Source organism: Gastrolobium bilobum, unplaced genomic scaffold (assembly GCF_033153095.1).
Source record: "Gastrolobium bilobum isolate Gb01-03AN ecotype WA unplaced genomic scaffold, APGP_CSIRO_Gbil_v1 utg28077, whole genome shotgun sequence".
NCBI lineage: Eukaryota > Viridiplantae > Streptophyta > Magnoliopsida > Fabales > Fabaceae > Gastrolobium > Gastrolobium bilobum.
This window is the reverse complement of record NW_026897591.1, coordinates 306,202-325,287: the sequence shown is the minus strand read 5'-3', so window position 1 is coordinate 325,287 and position 19,086 is coordinate 306,202.

The window sequence follows — 19,086 nt, the reverse complement described above, 5'->3', positions numbered from 1 at the left end:
CCATAACAAATAAACTTATCATCAATTTCATATAACATGATAAGTAATTTAAGAGACTAAGTGTGACAATGAAAATGCTAATGGTGTATCTTACGCAGAGATTTCTAAAAATTGACGAACGCTCGTATAAATTTTGATGTAGAACAATAATATAACTAAATAATAATAATAAGTAAATAAATAATAAAATAACATTGTAATAAATAAATATTAAAATAATATATATATATATATATATATATATATATATAAGTATATACTTATGCAGTATAAAATAATAAATTGAACATAAATAAATAAAGAGTTCGCTTTTTCTACAGATACTGCAGATAAGTTATCTACAGTAAGCCCAATACGATGTCATTTTGGGACAGAAATCATGGTATTTTATAATTTTAATTTATTTCAGGGTTATTATAGTCTTTATAATATAATTTTCTAATATTTCAATCCCAAAACGACGTCGTTTTGAAAGTAAAATATAGAATCAAATTTATTTGAGATAAATTAAATATGTAGTATCAAAATAAGATATTCCAATACTTTAATAATCTTCCTAACGATATTGGGTAAAAAATACATAAAATAAAATAATATTTGATTTTTTCTTAGATTTCATCCATTTACACATAAATAAAAATAGATATTCCAATACTTTAATAATCTTTCAATTGATTTGTTTCCTATCAACCTAATTGATTGGTTTCTTTTATTTTCTCCATCTTCAATAAATCAAATTTAATGACTATATTTAAATTCAAATTTCAAATTCAAAATTAGAATTCGAATTAATTTAATTGATTTAATATTTAAACTAATTAGTTTACATCATGGATCAAGTCCAACTTGACCCATGATGCCACCTACTCTCTCTTAGCTTAATATGTGGGCTTTTCCAACTTAGGCCCATTATCCCTTATTGTGCCCAAACCACATATGTTAGAATTCAAGACAACTTAAGGAGTTTGTGTGCGACCCATCAGGTCCAACATAACCACTGACATAAATGTGCTTGGGCACTTTAGGCTCAATCCATCTAATGACAACACAGAGCACTAGCAATGCATTATTTTCCCATAGCTAGTTGAGTTCATCGAATGATCAACCTGTTATACCTACATGGGTCCATCTGACGCTCGGATTGTTTCTAGGACACCTATGTACTAACAATTTGGAATTTTGAGTTTTTGACTTTCTAAAAAAATTACACAAACAGATGAAATTGAATTTGAAAACCATTAATGCAGGTCATTAGTTCGATAAGTTTGATTTTGCTAACCATCGAAAGGACCACAAAATATAATTTCTTTTTCTTTAATTTTTTCAAATGTTTTCGACGGAATTCCTTTTCCGTCAAAAATATTCGACGGAATCGAAATTTCGTCAAAAAGTCCACAAAATATAATTTCTTTTTCTTTTATTTTTTTCAAATGTATTCGACGGAATTTCTTTTCCTTCGAAAAGTCCACAAAATATAATTTATTTTCTTTTATTTTTTTCAAAAGTTTTCGATGGAATTCCTTTTCCTATCGAAAAACTTCGACGGAATGAAAATTCCGTCGAAAAGTCCACCAAATATAATTTCTTTTTATTTTTCAATTGTTTTCGACAGAATTCTTTTTCCATCAAAAATCTTCGACATAATCGAAATTCCACAAAATATAATTTATTTTTCTGTTATTTTTTTCAAAAGTTTTCGACGAAATTTCTTTTCCGTCGAAAATCTTCGACGGAATCGAATTCCGTCGACAAGTCCACCAAATATAATTTTCTTTTTTTTATTTTTCTCAAGAGTTTTTGACGGAATTCCTTTTCCGTCGAAAAGTCCACAAAATATATTTTCTTTTTCTTAATTTTTTTCAAAAGTTTCCATTTCCGTCGAAAATCTTCGACAGAATCGAAATTCCGTGGAAAAGTCCAAAAAATATAATTTCTTTTTCTTTTATTTTTTTTAAAGTTTTTTACGGAATTCCTTTTCCGTCGAAAATCTTCAACAGAATCGAAATTCCGTCGAAAAGTCCACAAAATATAATTTCTTTTTCTTTTATTTTTTTCAAATGTTTTTGACGGAATCGAAATTTCGTCGAAAAGTCCACAAAATATAATTTTTTTCTTTTATTTTTTTCAAAAGTTTTCGACGGAATTCTTTTTTCGTCGAAAATCTTCGACTGAATTTCTTTTTACGTCGAAAACTTTCGACAAAATTTCTTTTTCCGTGGAAAACTTTCGACGGAATATTTTTTCCGTCGAATTTTTTTTACGGAATCTATTTTCCGTCGAAATTTTGGACGAATAACATATTCCGTGGAAAATTCCGTGAATAATTTCCACGAAATTTTTTCTGTCGAAAAATTCCGTCGATAATAAAGACATTTCTAGTAGTGTATTGCCCTTGAAAATCGAGATCCCACGCTTTCCTTAAAAATATCATTCAATAATAATTGTTCGAAATCCTACCTTCCCTTAAAATATAAAAATCAATAATTCCAAATAAATCTCCTTTGAAAATTCATTGAATGATACGATGGTATCTTGTGAACTATTCTTATCTTATCTAGACGAAACAACTCATTATTTAAATTTAAATATTACAAGTTGCAATCGCTCCTTATTAACATAATAATATTCAAAGGCAAAGTGACATGCATTACCGTAGTAGTTTCTTAGATGTCTATGATTTTATCTCTGATATTTGAAGCTGCTCTAGTACATAATTGGCTTAAGCACATTCAGATAGTAAATTTTCAAAAGGCACTAAATTTTGAGATGAATTTGCAAGGTGCCATTATAAGATGAATTCCCATTGTGCATACCACGAGGAAAAGGTAGGGCTTTTAGCATGTTCCTTTTGCAGAAGTGTTCAAGGAATACAAATTGGAGGAAAAAGAATTTAATCCGAGAGAGGCTTGCACTAAAGTGAAATTTCACTTTGCAAATAAGCATCGTTAAATAATTCCATTCCTTTCGTAATTAATATTAACATTGTTCGCTTATAATTAATTACTTCAAAGTTTTATGTATATGAAAATTCGTAATCATTGGTAGATGCATATTTACTGTTTTCATTGGTACTAGATGAACAATGAAAATGCTGCATATATATTATACATAAATCACACATTTTCAATACAAAATACAAACCAACATACAAGAGAAGTCCAAGGTGAACAATGACAATGCTGCATATATCCGTATGGATAAATCACAGCTTATTAATACAACACACCACACAAGTCCAAAATGTATATCACATTTCAAGACATAAAACAAGCGCGAAGAAACATGGAGAGCTGCTAAAACAAACTGAAAGGGTTCTTAAAGCCTGTCTCTCACAATGAAAATTGTAAGCACAAAGGCAAAGAGTCCACCGATCAGTGCATGATTACCGATGCTGCTCGCATTGCTCGGAAGGTCCCCCCATTGAACTTCTGGACCCTCTTGAGCAGCAACCCCCATAAGCAAAACAACTAATAATAAAGCTATGAAAAATGTGAATTTGAGTGGTGAATCCATAATTGAAAGGCACTCAGCTGATTGAATGTATAGAATTCTTCAACTGCTTTTTTGGCTTGAATATATTTGGTTTAGGTGGGTTATATATATATATAGTAGCATAGCCCGTGGACATTTTTAAAATAATAGCCATGCATGTCCGTGGCTCGATATTTTGACATTATTGATTGAAACTTTGGAACCTTTATTTTAACAGATAAACTATTGTTGACTATGTACCCAAAAAAAAAAAATGTTGACCAAACAAGAAATAAACAATTAACAATAACACTACATTGCATGCATGCAATACGTGATAGAGGAGATTTGGTTAATTACATTCAGTGCTAAAAAGTACAAACTAAGTGCGAATTACAATCATCTACAAATCTTTTAGAAAGAATAGTTCGTAAGTTACGATTTCTTTTCTGTTTTTCCCTCCTGTTTTTCTACTTCTTCCGTTTCAATCGATCAGGTACTGGGACATTAAAAATAATACGAGGCAAAAATTTCTTTCTTCCTCTTATAAAGATTAGATCTTCCAATATAACTGTTAAATTTAAAAGAACAGAAGAAATTTCTAAAAACCAAAGAGACTGAAGAAAGAAAACCAAAAAAAGCGACAAATTAAAATAACAAAATCGAAAATTGATTAATTAATTTATTATCCCTGTGTGAAGATAAAACGACTGATTCATGCATGCTTGGACTAATTTATAAATAAAAATTCCTTTGAAAATTATATAGCAATATAAACTAATCGTACTAGCTAACGATTAACTAATTTAATCTCCTTTTGTCATGAATAGAACACTGATTCACGGGAGTTTGCACTCATTTATAGATAAAAATAATGATTGGAAATTGTATAGCAAAATAAACTAATTCAGCTCTTAATATATATATATATATATATATATATATATATATATATATATATATATATATATATATAGAGGGAATGTTATATTAAACTTTTTATTTACAAACTACACTATGTCTGACCGGTCATATATTAATCAAGAGTGTATGACCGGTCATACTTTGTGTAATTTGTAAAAAAAAAATTGTGAACGAATCCTTCCTATATATATATATATATATATATATATATATATATATATATATATATATATATAATTGCACCAGGTTGTTGTCATGAGTTTTTCTCTATAATTGTTTTCATCCTTATATTTAGTGGTGTTAATCGGCAGGATCAGAATAATATTATTCTAAAATCGAAAAGCTTAAGTAAAATGTTTTGAATGTGATTTGATCTATTAACGTAGTCTTTATATATAAAAAATATCCCAATAAATAACTAAACTAAAAGAAGCATTACTAATCCCCTAGCTTACGATTAATTAATATATTCTACTAATGTCAAGATTAGAGCACTGATACATGCATTGACTAATTTATATATAAAAAATTTGATTGAAAATTATATAGCAAAATAAACAAATTTAGCTCTTAATATATATATTACATATATGATCATATATTTGCATCAAGGTGATGTCATGAATTTTTCTTTATAATTTTTTTTCCATTTCGTCTTATCCTTGTATTTCAGGGTGTAAATACACTGGACTAGACTAGACATCTTCTATATATATATATATATAAAGGAGAGTTCAATGTTGGAAGTTTTGCCAAGTGTCACTCTCTGGTTAATCCTACAAATTGTATTCACACTACATGACATATACAAACTTTCTTTTTTGGGTAAATTGGAAAAAGAATTTCTTTTAAAAATCGAATTTTTTTTAAATCAAAAAATAAATGACCATTTGCGGTGGCAGACAAGCATTAAATGTCCCACTGCTGTTCACCTTGGAATTGGTCAGCTGATTTAATTGCTTTTTACATTGAAATTTTGAAATTCGAATTTTGATTGCTCATTTAATTGGAATGACTTATCTGATCTAAAATTCTAATTTTGAAATGGAATGACTCAGTTGTTTTAATTGCTCATTGATCTAAAAATTTGAATTTTGAAATGGAATGAGTCATGTTTTAATTGCTTTTTACATTGGAATTGCTCATCTGATTTAAAATTCGAATTTTGAAATGGTTTCAAATTTCGAATTTAAAATATGGATGGTGGGAAAATATTTGGAGAGTTTTGGGTGGCATTCATTTACAATTATATTCATTTTGTATAAATATAATCCATTTGTGGGTGGCATTCATTTCGTTATTTTTTTGTTTCTGTTTAGATTGGATGTTGTTCTGAAAGACGCATAGCTGGAACAATGTCACTTGGAAGTTGGAACAACGTCACTTGAAAGTTTTTTGTTTTTTGTTTTGGAGATTGTTTGGGATTGAACAATATAATTGTAGTTTTGGGTGGCATTCATTTTTTTGTTTCTGCATTGGAATTGCTCAATCTTTTGAAATTCGAATTCTGAAATGATTTCAAATTTTAGATTTCAATTTTAAATTTTAAATCCTCAGGAACAGTAGGTTCAATCTGATGGCAAACAATTACTCGCTGCGTTATGTATGTAATCCTTCCTGTTTAGAAGAAGGTGAGATAATAACCATTGGAGTTTGATAGATACAAGATTAAATAAAGTAAAACTACTAAACAGAAATAACTATAATCAAGAGACAACAGGGTGATGGTTTTAAAACAGTTTAACAGAAGGAACGGTTTCACTGCTCCACTCTTAAATAGTTATTTTCTCTTCTCATGACCTAGCACTTTTTGGCTTTGTCCCAGTTTCTTATCTGCCAACTCTGATTCCTCAGCTCATGGACTAGATGGCTCACAAGTTTCCATATTCCTATGGCTCCCTTGACTCCAACAGGTACTCAGTACATAACCTTAAAATGGACGAAGTGGCCCCTTATTCCTAAGGTGACCAATAGTGTTTTTGCCATAACACTACCTTCCCCCAATGTCTAAGCTGTCTGAAATCCCTTCCTTATGGATGTTCCTCTCTCAATATGTGTTCAATTTCCATTGATACACAATGAATATAGCTCGCTTAGCCAAAGAAATACAAAAATCTCCAGTCAAGAGTTTTGAAAATAGTTCTTTAAGAGTTTTGCAGTTTACCCGTTCCACAGATAGTTCAGCTCATGGCTGATATTTTAAACAGAATTATTCCGAACTGAAATCCCATAGACCCGAGATTCAGTTTAGAGATAACGAATGGAATGAAGAGAGAAATACTTATATTAAATTAAAAGACAGTTTACACGGAAACAGAAAATGGAGAAGGACGGTTTGATGCTCGTGAGGAGTCTTAGGGGTTGATACAGAGAAGAGAAGGGGGGTTGTCACTTAATTACAGTTACAACTTAAATAAAATAAAACTAAGCTACTATTACTACTAGGTGATCTCTTCCTTTAGGACTTCAATTCCTCCAGGATTCGATGATGTTTTTGTGTGTGGGACGTCCTGTTTATAGGAAGAAGAGGAGTGGCAATCTTGTAAATCCTTTGGAGTTGGGTTCTTGCGTGAAGGGACGGGTCGGGGACAACAGAGTATAGAAGCTGTGCAAATTGCTGGATGGGACATGATTTGTTGATGATTAGCCATTTTTTGCAGTCCCCCAATGCCTTGCTTTCTTCTTTGGCCAATGAGAACTCTTGATTCTCTGCTCTTCACGTTTCCTGGTGCTTAAGTGGTGCACCGCCTCTGCTTTTAGAAGACTTTATATCCACGTTTCTTGCAAAGTGTACAGAGGTATTAAATGAGTGGAGCAGGAGCATTAAATGCGTCTCAGTCCGTTCCCTTTTTAATATATTTTAAAGGAATATGTTACCATATGTTCCCCCACTGTGTTTTTGTCTCAAATGTGTAAAACAAGTGATTTTCATGCTGAAGTTGCTCATCAGATGAGGGAACGTGTGGTATTTTGCCATCAAAATGGGCTTAGATGGGAACAAATTTACGTCCCATCAAAGACCATAGGCGAAAAGGCTTGGAAACATCAATTTGATGCAGCAAAGGAAAAAGAGATTATTCATTATTCTACTTACCACTGTTACGCTATCGCTCTCCTTTTCCTTCTCTCATCTCTATCAATTCTTGGTAAAAAAAATTTCCGTAGTCAACAACATAATTTATAACAATAGTCTTTATTATTACCCTCGAAGATCGATATCGATCCTACACTTTCCTTAAAATAACCTTTCAAAAAAAATTTGAATCGTTTTGTTACTGGTTATTTTATCTTACTTGGTTCATCTACAGTATCGTGGAAAACTAAGAAGCAACCCCCGGTCTCATTCGAATCCTATGCAGTTGTATTGTGTAAGAACCCGCACCGTTAATTTAGAAATTTAATTAATTAAATGTGAGTTTATGAAATAATTTCATAATTGACGTAGAATAAATATGAGGAGACTTGAATAATTATTATAAGGGCTTAATAATGTTGAAAATCGTTTTTCTGATGAAAGGTGCAGATTCTGGTTCTGTTTCACGGTATAAGAGCGGACCGATGAAGTATCCCAGAAAATTATAATAAGTGTATGAATATTCCTAGAATAATATGTAGGACTGGTATGTCAAGTTTGGAGTCGAAATAATGAGAACTGACGTCAGGACTGATACTGGCTACGTAAAAACGCGTACCGGCAAAGTGTTGCGAAAATTATAATAAAAATATGATAATTCTAGAAAAAATGGCTAGGTTCAAAATCTGAAGTTTTAAGTCAAAATGATTAGCGGAGCGATTAGCGCTAATATCGACGGATTAGACTTAATGCTCTTATAAATAGGATTGCACAGAACCCTAGATTGATTTTCCATCGGTTTCTACGTGAATGTGGCTGCTGCATTTGCTCTCCAAGCTTTTCACCTTCTTCCCTTCCTTTTGTGAGCCAAAGTGATCATTTTTTTCCCTGTGTCTTCCACCAAACCACCATAGTTGTGTGTTAGAAGCTTAAAGAGGGGGGAAAGTCACTCCATTTCTGTGTTTCAGCTACTGTTTGGGGAGGGTGTGAGCTGAGTTCCTTGGCTTGTGTTGTAGGAGTTATTTTCTTGGCATTTGATGATCCAAGAAGCCATTTTGATAGAGAAAGGATCAAGCTTTTATCACCATTTCGTGGCCTTGTGTAGTCAAAGCATTGGAGCTACATAAGGAGCTCCAAGAGCACCATTTGCCTCTGTTTTGAGCTTTGGGGCATGTTCCTCACCTTGTCCATGAGTTTTCTATGTAAAAGGTTAAATCTTGATGCATGAAACAAGTGAAAATTGATAACTTAAGGGTCGGTAAGGCATAATATACTTAAAAACGCATCATTGAACGTCTGGAACCCTTAAAAATGGAACCTTGGATGGATATCTTCGTGAAAATGCAGAACTGCATTCTATCGCGAAATATGATATCTGGATATGATATCTGGATATGCATATCCGGATATGGCCCCATGAAATATCCGGATATTCTGAAAATTTTGAGTTGTGTACTGTTCTGTCCAAACAGAAGCTTGGATTGGGTTTCTGGACCTATGTGTAAGAACCTGCACCGTTAAATTAAGAATTAAATTAAATTAAATATGAGCTTAAGAGATAACTCCATAATTGACGTAGAATAATTATGAGAAGACTTAAATAATTACTATAAGGGCTTAATAACGCTGAAAGTCGCTTTTCTGATGAAAAGTGCAAATACCGAATCTGCTTCTCGGTATAAGTGCGTACCAATGAAGTATCCCGAAAAATTATAATAGGTATGAGAATATTCCTAGAATAATATATAGGACTAGTATAACAAGTTTGAAGTGAAAATAATGAGAACTGGCATCGGAACTGATACTGGCTACGTAAAAGCGCGTACCGAAAAAGTGCTGCAAAAAATAAAATAAAAATATGAAAAATCCTAGAAAAATGGCTAGGTCCAAAATCCAAAGTTTGGGATTAAAATGTTAAGCGGAGCTATTAGTGCTAATACAATGTGATTAAACTTAAACGGGCTATAAATACTAATTTTACATTGAACCCTAGGCCATAATGCGTCTCCGACGTGAAATTTCTGAGGTGTTGGCTCTCTTTCTTGCCACACCCTTCCCCTCCATTGGAAACCTTCAAGAGGACACATTTCCTCTTGATTTCTTCACAAGAACTACACATTTGAGTGAGCATAAGCTTTGAGTGATTGAAAGGTGCTCCATTTCTGAGTTGAGCTTATGTGTTGGTGAGGTTTTGGGGGCTGAGTTTTTGTGTTGGGTTGTGAGGGTCATCTTCTTGGCATTTAGAGCTTCAAGAAGCCATTGTTATTGAGAAAGGACTTTGCTTGAGTGCTATTTTCGTGGTCCTTTGAAGTCAGAACCTTGGGACTGACTTGTGATCTCCAAGAGCACTTGTAGCTTCTGTTTTGGAGCCTTTGGGTATGTTCCTCACCTTTGATCATGATTTTTCTTGTTAAAGATCAAGTCTTGGCATGTAAAATGGTAGGATTAAGTAGCTAACAAGATCACTGGTCTAAAGGGGTATAAAAATGCATGCTTGGTCGTGTAATAGTGTTAAAAATGATTACTTTGAGTTATATCTTCGCGAAATGCAAAAACTGCATTTTGTCGCAAAATATCCGGATATGATATCCAGATATTGATATCCGGATAAGGGCTTGGTGATATCCGGATATGGATATCCAGATATGGCCCCGACATATATCTGGATATTTTGGAACTTTCGAGATGAGTATTATTTTGTTCATACAGAAACGTATAATGGGTTTATGGACCCATGATTGGTTAATTTGAACCTCTGTAATAATTGAACTAAGTCAGAATTAATTGGATTAAGGGCTTATGGCTTTGAGATAAGCCTAATGGCATTGAACTAAGAGGAAACATTGTCGTTATGTCATAAACTATTAGATTATGAATATTGATATGATTGTTGGTATAAACAGACTGTGAGAGTGCTGTTTGTGGACCTTGGACGGGGTTGAACTCTTGAGTTGGATAGTTAGCTTGTGAGGTAAACTTTCATGTCCTCGATTTTGTCCATTATTGGTTCCACCATACCTCAAGGAGGGATGGTTTATATGCGTGATGTGTTTTCATGAAAAGATGATTATTGAAATGCTTTTGAGTTGTTAAGTGCAAGTTCCTTATGACATGTATGTGTTGTTCCACCTAGACGGTAAGCCTGAGTATGTAGTGTCATACAAGATGGGGATTCCATGGGTGAGCTGCAAGTAACGTCTTGTACTGTGGGTTGTAGACGTATGTAATTCCTGCATGTTTATTCTCTGGCCAATGGGATTCTAACACATATGACATGATAATATGCTGCATTGCACTGATTTTGGAACTTATACTGTTTTCCTGTTTTAGAACTTATATTGCACATGTAAGTGAGCTTGGGGTGGAGAGATCCTTAAGGACCCCTTGTCTTACTGAGATTTCATTTTAGAGATCTCACCCCACGTTTGGGGCACATTTTCAGGTTCAGGTACCTCAAGGGGTTGATACCTCGGGCGACAAGAGACCGGAGCTGAGTTGATTGATGCATGCTTGCCGTTTATTTGGGTTTCCATGATTATGCCTGATTCTTATGTTTGGCTATTTGTAACACCCCGTGTATACCGGGTTTGTTAACATGTCATCGTATTAAGCCACACTTAATTAAAAATGCGGAATAACTTTTTACTTTCAATTATGACGTCATTATCATTAACCAAGTTGATTATTAAATCCTTTTTCAAAACATTGCCTGTATGTAATTGCAAATCAACAGCAAACTGAAACACCTCATAATATAGCAGTGTATCTACTCACGGATCTACAACACGTAGTCCGGAGAATATCCTGGTTCATTATACATAACAAGTCAAGGTAAACAAATCATAATCAATGTGACATATACACTCTCCGTGCTCACCAAATAAGGCAACATAGCCAACAGAGTCTCGGCTCAAAAATCCATAAAGTGAAGCTAATAGCATAATAGCAACAGACATAATCCAGCATCCAAGCATAATCAGCATAAGCAGGTAAACATCAATCAACTAAGCTCTGGCCTCCTGCCGCCCGAGGTCTCAACCCTCGAGTTACCTGAACCTAAAAATGGTGCCCCAAACGTGGGGTGAGATCTCTAAACGGAAATCTCAGTAAGGCGAGGGGTCCTCAAGGATTTCTCCACCTCAAGCTCACTTACATGTGCAATATAAGTTCTAAAAGAAGTAATTCAATATAAGTTCCAAAATTAGTGCAATGCAGCATATAATTATGTCATGTGTGTCAACTATTCTACTGGCCAGAGAAATGCAGGATGTACGTACGTCTACAACCCACAATAGTACACGCCTATGTCGTACCTGCCCACAGGATCCATTCCCGTCTAGGCGAAACATCACATACATATCATAAGGCATTTGCACTTAACAGCTCAAAAGCATTTCAATAAATCAATACATGAAAACACATCATGCATATAAACCATCCCCCCATGGGGTATGGTGGAACCAACAATGGCTAAACCGAGGGAACGAAAGCTTACCTCGCAAGCTAACATTCCAATTAAGAGTCCAACCAAGCTCAAAGTCCACAAACAGCACTCTCACTGTCTGTTTATACCAACAATCATATCAACACTCATAATCTATAAGCATATAACATAAAGACAACGCTTTCCTTTTACGTTTCATGTCTTTAGGCTTCTCACAAAGCCATAATCCCTTAATCCCTCTGATTCTGACTTAGATTAATTATTATAGAAGTCTACATTAGCCAATCAAGGGTTCACAAACCCAAAATATCATTTTGTATGAACAGTACAACTACTGTCTTGAAAATCTCAGAATATCCGGATATTTGTCGGGGCCACATATGATATCCGGATATGCATATCCGGATATGCATATTTGGATATCACAAGACCCTATATCCGGATATCAATATCCGGATATCATATCTAGATATCAATATCCAAATATCATATCCGGATATTTCGCGACAGAATGCAGTTCTACATTTCACGAGATATCCTTCCCAAAGGTTGCTCTTTTAATGATTCCAGAAGCTTAAACATGCATTTCTAGGTGTGTTTAACCTTACCCAACCTTAAGTTATGAACTTTGACTTATTACATGCATCAAGGCTCCATTTTTAACCATTAAACTCATGAATAAAGGTTGAGAATGTTTACCAAGCTCTCAAAACAGAGAAAAGGCAGTGATTTAAAGCTTCCAATGCCACTCCACAGAGCAGCAACCAAGGGACCACGAAAATACACTCCAAGGTGGGTCCTTTCTTTACAAAAAAAGTTTCATGAAGCTTCCACACTCAAGACAATGGCTCATACTTTCTCCACAAAGAAGTCAGCCCCAAGACTTCCCCAAAACAGTGGCCAAACTCAACAACAAAGACCTCTCACTCACACAAGGTTGCTCACACCAAGTTATGTTGATTTACAGAAGAAACCATGATCAAAGGTGGTGTCTTTGGTGAGAAAAGAAGGAAGAAAGCCTAAGGACAAGGCGGAGAAGGAGGCAGCAGCTCCAGGCACAAAAACTCACGTAGGAAATGGCTGAGTATCAACCTAGGTTAATGTGCAAGGATCCTTATATAGCCCACTTAAGTCTTAATCGCACTGTATTAGCGCTAATAACTACGCTTAGCATTTTAATCTCAAACTTTGGAATCTGATCCTACTCATTTTTCTAAGGTTTTTCATATTTTTATTTTATTTTTCACAGTACATTTCCGGTACGCGCTTTTACATAGCCAGTATCAGTTCTGCCACCTGTTATCATTATTTTGACCTGAAACTTGTTATGCTAGTCCTATATATTATTCTAGTGACATATACATACTTTTCATAATTTTCCGGGATACTTCATCGATACGCATTTATACCGAGGAGCAGAACCGATATCTTCACTTTTCGTCAAAAAAGAGACTTTCAGCATTTTTAATCACTTACCATAATTATTTAAGCCTTCTCATAATTATTAGTGTCAATTATGGAATTATCTCATTAATCTCATAATTATTTAATTAAATTCCTAATTTAACGGTGCGGGTTCTTACACTATTATATTGAGACATGTTGGTTGTGCTGTTGATTTGGTGAGCTTGAGGATTGTCCATGCCACATTGATTATGCTATGTTTATTTTTATTCGTGTTGTATAATGAATCAGGATTCGGACTACGTGTTGTAGTTCTGTGACTAGATACACATTTATATATGAGGTATTCCAGTTAGTTATTTATTGCAATTTACATACAGGCAATATTTTGAAAAAGGATTAAGTAATCAACTTGGTTAATAATAATGACGTCATAGTTGAAAAGAAAAAGTTAGCTTTCGCATTTATTCAGCTGTGCTACTGCCATGTATGTTTAATACACCGGGTGCACACGGGGTGTTACACCATGATTGGTTAAGTTGAACTAAGTCAGAATCACTTAGATTAAGGGCTTGTGGCTTTGGGAGAAGTCTAAAGAACACTAAACGAAAAAGGAAATGTTGTCATAATGAAATGAACCTTTATAATATGAATATTGATAATGTTTCTGTTATAAACAGACCGCGAGTGTGCTGTTTGTGGACCTTGGGCTGTTGTGGACTCTTGACTTGGGACTGATTCCTTAAGAGGTAAGCTTTTGTGTCCTCGGTTTTGCCCATTATTGGTTCCACCATACCTCATGGAGGGATAGTTTATATGCATGATGTGTTTTCATGAAATGATGATTATTGAAATGCTATTGAGCTGTTAAGTGCAAGTGCCTTATTGAAAGAAAGGGCCTTGAAGGCCGTAGGCATGTGAGAGGGAAAAACAAAATTTTTCTCAAGCGGAATCACACATACCATATCAAGAAACATGCTTTAGGACATGGATTTTACCTTGTTTGCTTTCCAAAACTTGAAGATGATCAAGGCGATGCTTGAAGATACAAGCCCTCTAATGATGATCCACACCACCCTTTGTCAAGACGGAAGAACCCTTCTTTAAGGCCACCAACGAACACCAAGGGAGGCAAGGTTTCAAGGTGTTTAGCTGAGTGAATTTTCAGCAAGAAAATACACAAGAGTGGCGCATAGAATGGTAGGAGAAGTGGCTGGATTTTTTTCATAAAAAACCCTTAGGAGAACTCCCCTTTAAAAGGAGACTAAAGAAGGATTATATGCTGCTGATTTTTGAGTCATAAAATCACTCCAAAATCATATCATGGAGCGCACAAATCATGGATAAAAATAAGGCTGAGTTTTTAATTCAAATTGAACCAACAAACTAGCCCATTTGAATGCCCCATTCAGCCATAAAATCCTCTCCTAAAATCTAGGACATGATCATGATAAGATGCTAATTGAATTCAAATTCAAATCTAACTCTTATCTTCTCCTTTTGTTATGAAACAAACTACTATAGTCAATTCAAATTCAAATATTTAAATTCAAAATTTAAATTATGAAATTAAATATTAGATAATTAATTTAACTATTTAAATTAATTAATAATGTCTTGGACTATCCAAGCCCATTATCACCATCCATGCGCCCCCTTCCTTCTTAGGTAGGCTTCCGAACTTCTTCTTGGGCTAACAACCATTATTAGGCCCAAAACCTTTAATGCTATAATGTCAAGACAATAAGGTGTTAGTGTGTGACCCATTAAGCCCAACAAAGCCACTGACATAAATGGGCTTAGGCCCAACAAGACCACAACCCATTTAACGACAACACAGAACACTAGCAATGCTTTGTTGCCCCAGAGCTAGTTAGGTTAATGACATGATCATCCTATTAAATATATTTGGTTACCGTATGTATTTTCTTTCGTCTCGGTTACCTTCCCATTCATCCTAGGGTGAGGAGATGTATCAACCCTTGCGGTTTAGGGTAAGCTTTAATTCGAAATAGGGAATCTTCAATTTACTGACTCTAAAGGCAGATCATCTCATGATCTTTTTTACTATGCATAGATTCCCGAGTCCCGTAAATACCATCCCGATTTCTCCGGTTTACAGATAACCTAATCTCTCACAGAGATTTGACGAATTCCTTCAGCTTATCACCCTAGGCTTGTGTTCTTTCAGGACATGCCCAAAGGTATACCTATGTATCTCCATGTTTCAGGAAGACGAGGTATACAATCAAAACATGCCTTCTAGAACATAGTCTAGGAGAAAACTTCTGGTCTAAGGAAATACACACTCAAATAATAAGAGAATGCTCTAATGATACTATCTGTGAGATTTCCTCGTAGAGTCTCTTTTCTGGGTCTGTTCAGTGCGAGCTATACCCTTATAGATCCACCAATGACTTTAGCTAAGACATCTCTATATGTCTGTAGCTCATGAGGTCTTTACCTTGTATCTGTATACAAGTAGATAAGCAGTGCTAGTCTTACCCGAGATTACTGATCCCCATTTTCAGTGTCTCTAGACTAGGAGCATAAAATTAGGAATAAACATCTGGTATCCTTGAATCCTCATGATCGTGATCTCATCACAGATACTCAAGAGATACCTATTATAACACCTCACAATTTTAAATCAAGTAATTAAAATATTAAGTGAGCAATCAAGTGATGGATTAGTGAAAATCCAAAAGATTAGGCCAAAATACAAAGAAAGGGCAAAACGGTAATTAGCCAACACGCAACCCTAGGAAGATAAAAATTGAGTAGAAGGTCTCAGATGGTAAAAATAACCCTGGAAATGGGTTCAGAACGAAAAATTGAGTGGACAGGCAAGTTTCAGAAAAATCAGTGAATAGTGTTTTTCGCGGGTAAAAATACCGCGGTACGATTGCACCGTAAAACGTGCCGATTGAGTTTTGAGCTCTAGGTTTCAAATATGAGTTAAAAATGGTCTAATGAGTTAGGAAATATGATTTCTTATAATATTCGATGAAATTAAGACAGTTTGGGGAAGCGTGCCAATGGCGCGCGTAATAGCTTAAAACAGTGTTTTCTCCGAACGAATGGAGGACTCTTAATTCATCTGATCAAGCCTAATTAAAGGGGAATAGTTAATGTTAAAAATTTGAGTTTCTAAATAGGTTGTGAATTTACGGACGTTTAGTGGAATCGGAGGAAAATTCGGATTAGTTTTAAATCGCGTGAGGTGGCGGTGGGACCCACCCCACTTAAGTGACTTAAGCCACATGTGCTTGGCACTATTCATGCATCACTTTCCTCCCTTCTTCTTCATGAAACCCGCAGCCCCCTCCCCCAAAAACCCTATTTGCATTCAAATTTTCTTTTCACCATAACTTGATCATTTCTTAACCAAATCAAGTGATTTTTGTGTTGAAATTTGTTGGAAACAACCTTCTAAACACATTGGTACCACTCTTGAGCCTTGAAACCGTGTATTTGGGGAGATATTGGCCATTTACAGCCACGAAATTTTGGAGAAAAAATGGTTGTCCATGGAGCTTTTTGATCTTCCATTGCTTGGAGGAGTCTTGGGTTAGCTTCTAGCCTTTGTTGTGAGTATGTTTCCATCCCATTTACATGGTTTAATTGTGATTGAATTTTTGGAAACCTAAAGCTTGATTTGATGATGTGTTGTGTTAGAGAGCTCAATTTGAAAATGTGTATTAGATGATAATGTGTTAGAATGATGTATTAAAGCTAGAAATGCGATGAAATTTATTGATGAAAAATGTGAATTTTTAACTTAGAAAATTTTGAGGTTGTCATGACTTTGAGTTTTGAAAATGTGTTAGGATTGGATTGATGAGTTGTTGTATGATTGTATGTTGATATAATAGGATTGTATGAGGTGTGGAATGATTAAAGTTGTATGGAAATTCCTTGGAATGCCATAGGGTAAAATTCGATTCTTTTAAGAAAGATTGAAGAATTGATGTTGAAAAATGATTTGGATGATGATTTGAGTAGTTATATGGTGCTTAGATGGGTTGTGTTGTGCTTGGAGAGTGTTTGAATCAATGGAAAAGAATGAATTGTGTTAGAGACCTAAGTGAGCCCAGAATGAAATATTTCGCAAAACGATGCGTAAATGTCGAAAAACGGAAAAACGACGATTGAACTAGCCTCAAAACAACCTAAGGGAGTGTTATAAAATGAGAAAGAAAATTTAGGAAAATAAATCTCAAATTTACACCTACATGGCCGAACCTCCAAGGGGAAAAGGGGTGATTTGGCGATTTTCGTTTTGATGTAATTCGACGCGAAAATGACGAACCGGCACTTGAACCGGCCTATTGACAACCTAATGAGACGTAACAAAATGAGAAAGAAAATTTAGAAAAAATAAATCTCACATTTACACTACAATGGCCGAACCATTAAGGGAGGATGGGGAGGATTTTTGTGTTTTTGCGTTTTGATACTATTTGACGAGTACTGATGGATGTACGTTATTGTATAGGTTGCCGTACGTCGACCTGAATCCCGAATCTTGAATCAGTGAATTGCCCTTGGTCCGGGACCAAGTGGATTGAGGTAAGAAATTGGTTCATTGCATGTGTAATTATAAATTAACATGTATGGGTTGAACTGAGAGTGATTGGGAATGTCCTCTGTGTAGGCATTCCGCTGTGTACCGAGTTGAGGGATAAACTGCGGCGAAGCTTGTGGAAACACGAATTAAGGTAACCTCTTGGTATTGGGGCTTGTTCCCCTTTTCTGTTCCACCTTGCCAGTTGATGGCAACGGTAGGAAGTGTGTATGAATAGTATAGAACACATGAGCATGCATGCATTATTGCTATGGGTACTGCAGTACCGAGTCTCTGGCCAGTAGACAGTTTTATTAGCCTTCGGGCATTTTCGGACTTCCGCTGGATAGGTCTCCAGGAGGGAGTTCCAGTTGACTGCGGTCATGGTGTGTGATCCGGGTAGGAGCACACTAGGAATGTCTTTGGCGTTTTGGTTGGTTTGGGCATCATGGCTGTGGTTTCTGTGAACACACCTTGGATGATACCCATAGGCTTATATATGCCGAGGGCGTACGTGGAATTGGGGTTACCATCCCGTATCGTCGTATTTTGTTTTCTTTATATTCCCCATTCTCTAAATCCCTTGCTATATCCCGTTTTCAAGTGGTTGTTGTATTCTATTGATATGCATCGAAGTGAACCATTGGGTGGAGTTTTCTCCAGAACCTCTTGGTTACTGAGATATATTCGTATATCTCACCCCGTCTCGGGGCATTTATTTCAGGAGGTAGCAGTGGAGCAGGAGCCTCGGGCAAGAGGCCCGCAGAGTGAGCGCTGGAGCGCTTCATATTTTGCATTTTGTTGGCCGTGTGGCCTAGGCTAAACTTAGGGCATGAACATGTCATTTGTATTTATTAGTAGCTTCATTAGCATCTTGTTCATGCCATTTTGCCTAAGTCTAGTAGTGATGTATTTGGTTATGTTGTCTTTTAAATTAAGTTGAAATTTTAGAAGAATGTAATTTGAAGTTTTAGTTTCAAGTTGTAATTTGTAAAGCCTTATTGTAATAGTATTGATGCATGTCTAATTATGATGGAAGGGCCTTAGGCCTATTTTAGGTTATGATAATATGTATGATGGAAATATGCATGAAAAAGGTGTTAGTGATTGCAAATACTTAAGAATGATTAATATGGACTCTATGTTTAATAATTATAAACTGGATTGGGTTGTAAGTGCCCCAAGGCGTTGTTGGTCCTTGTG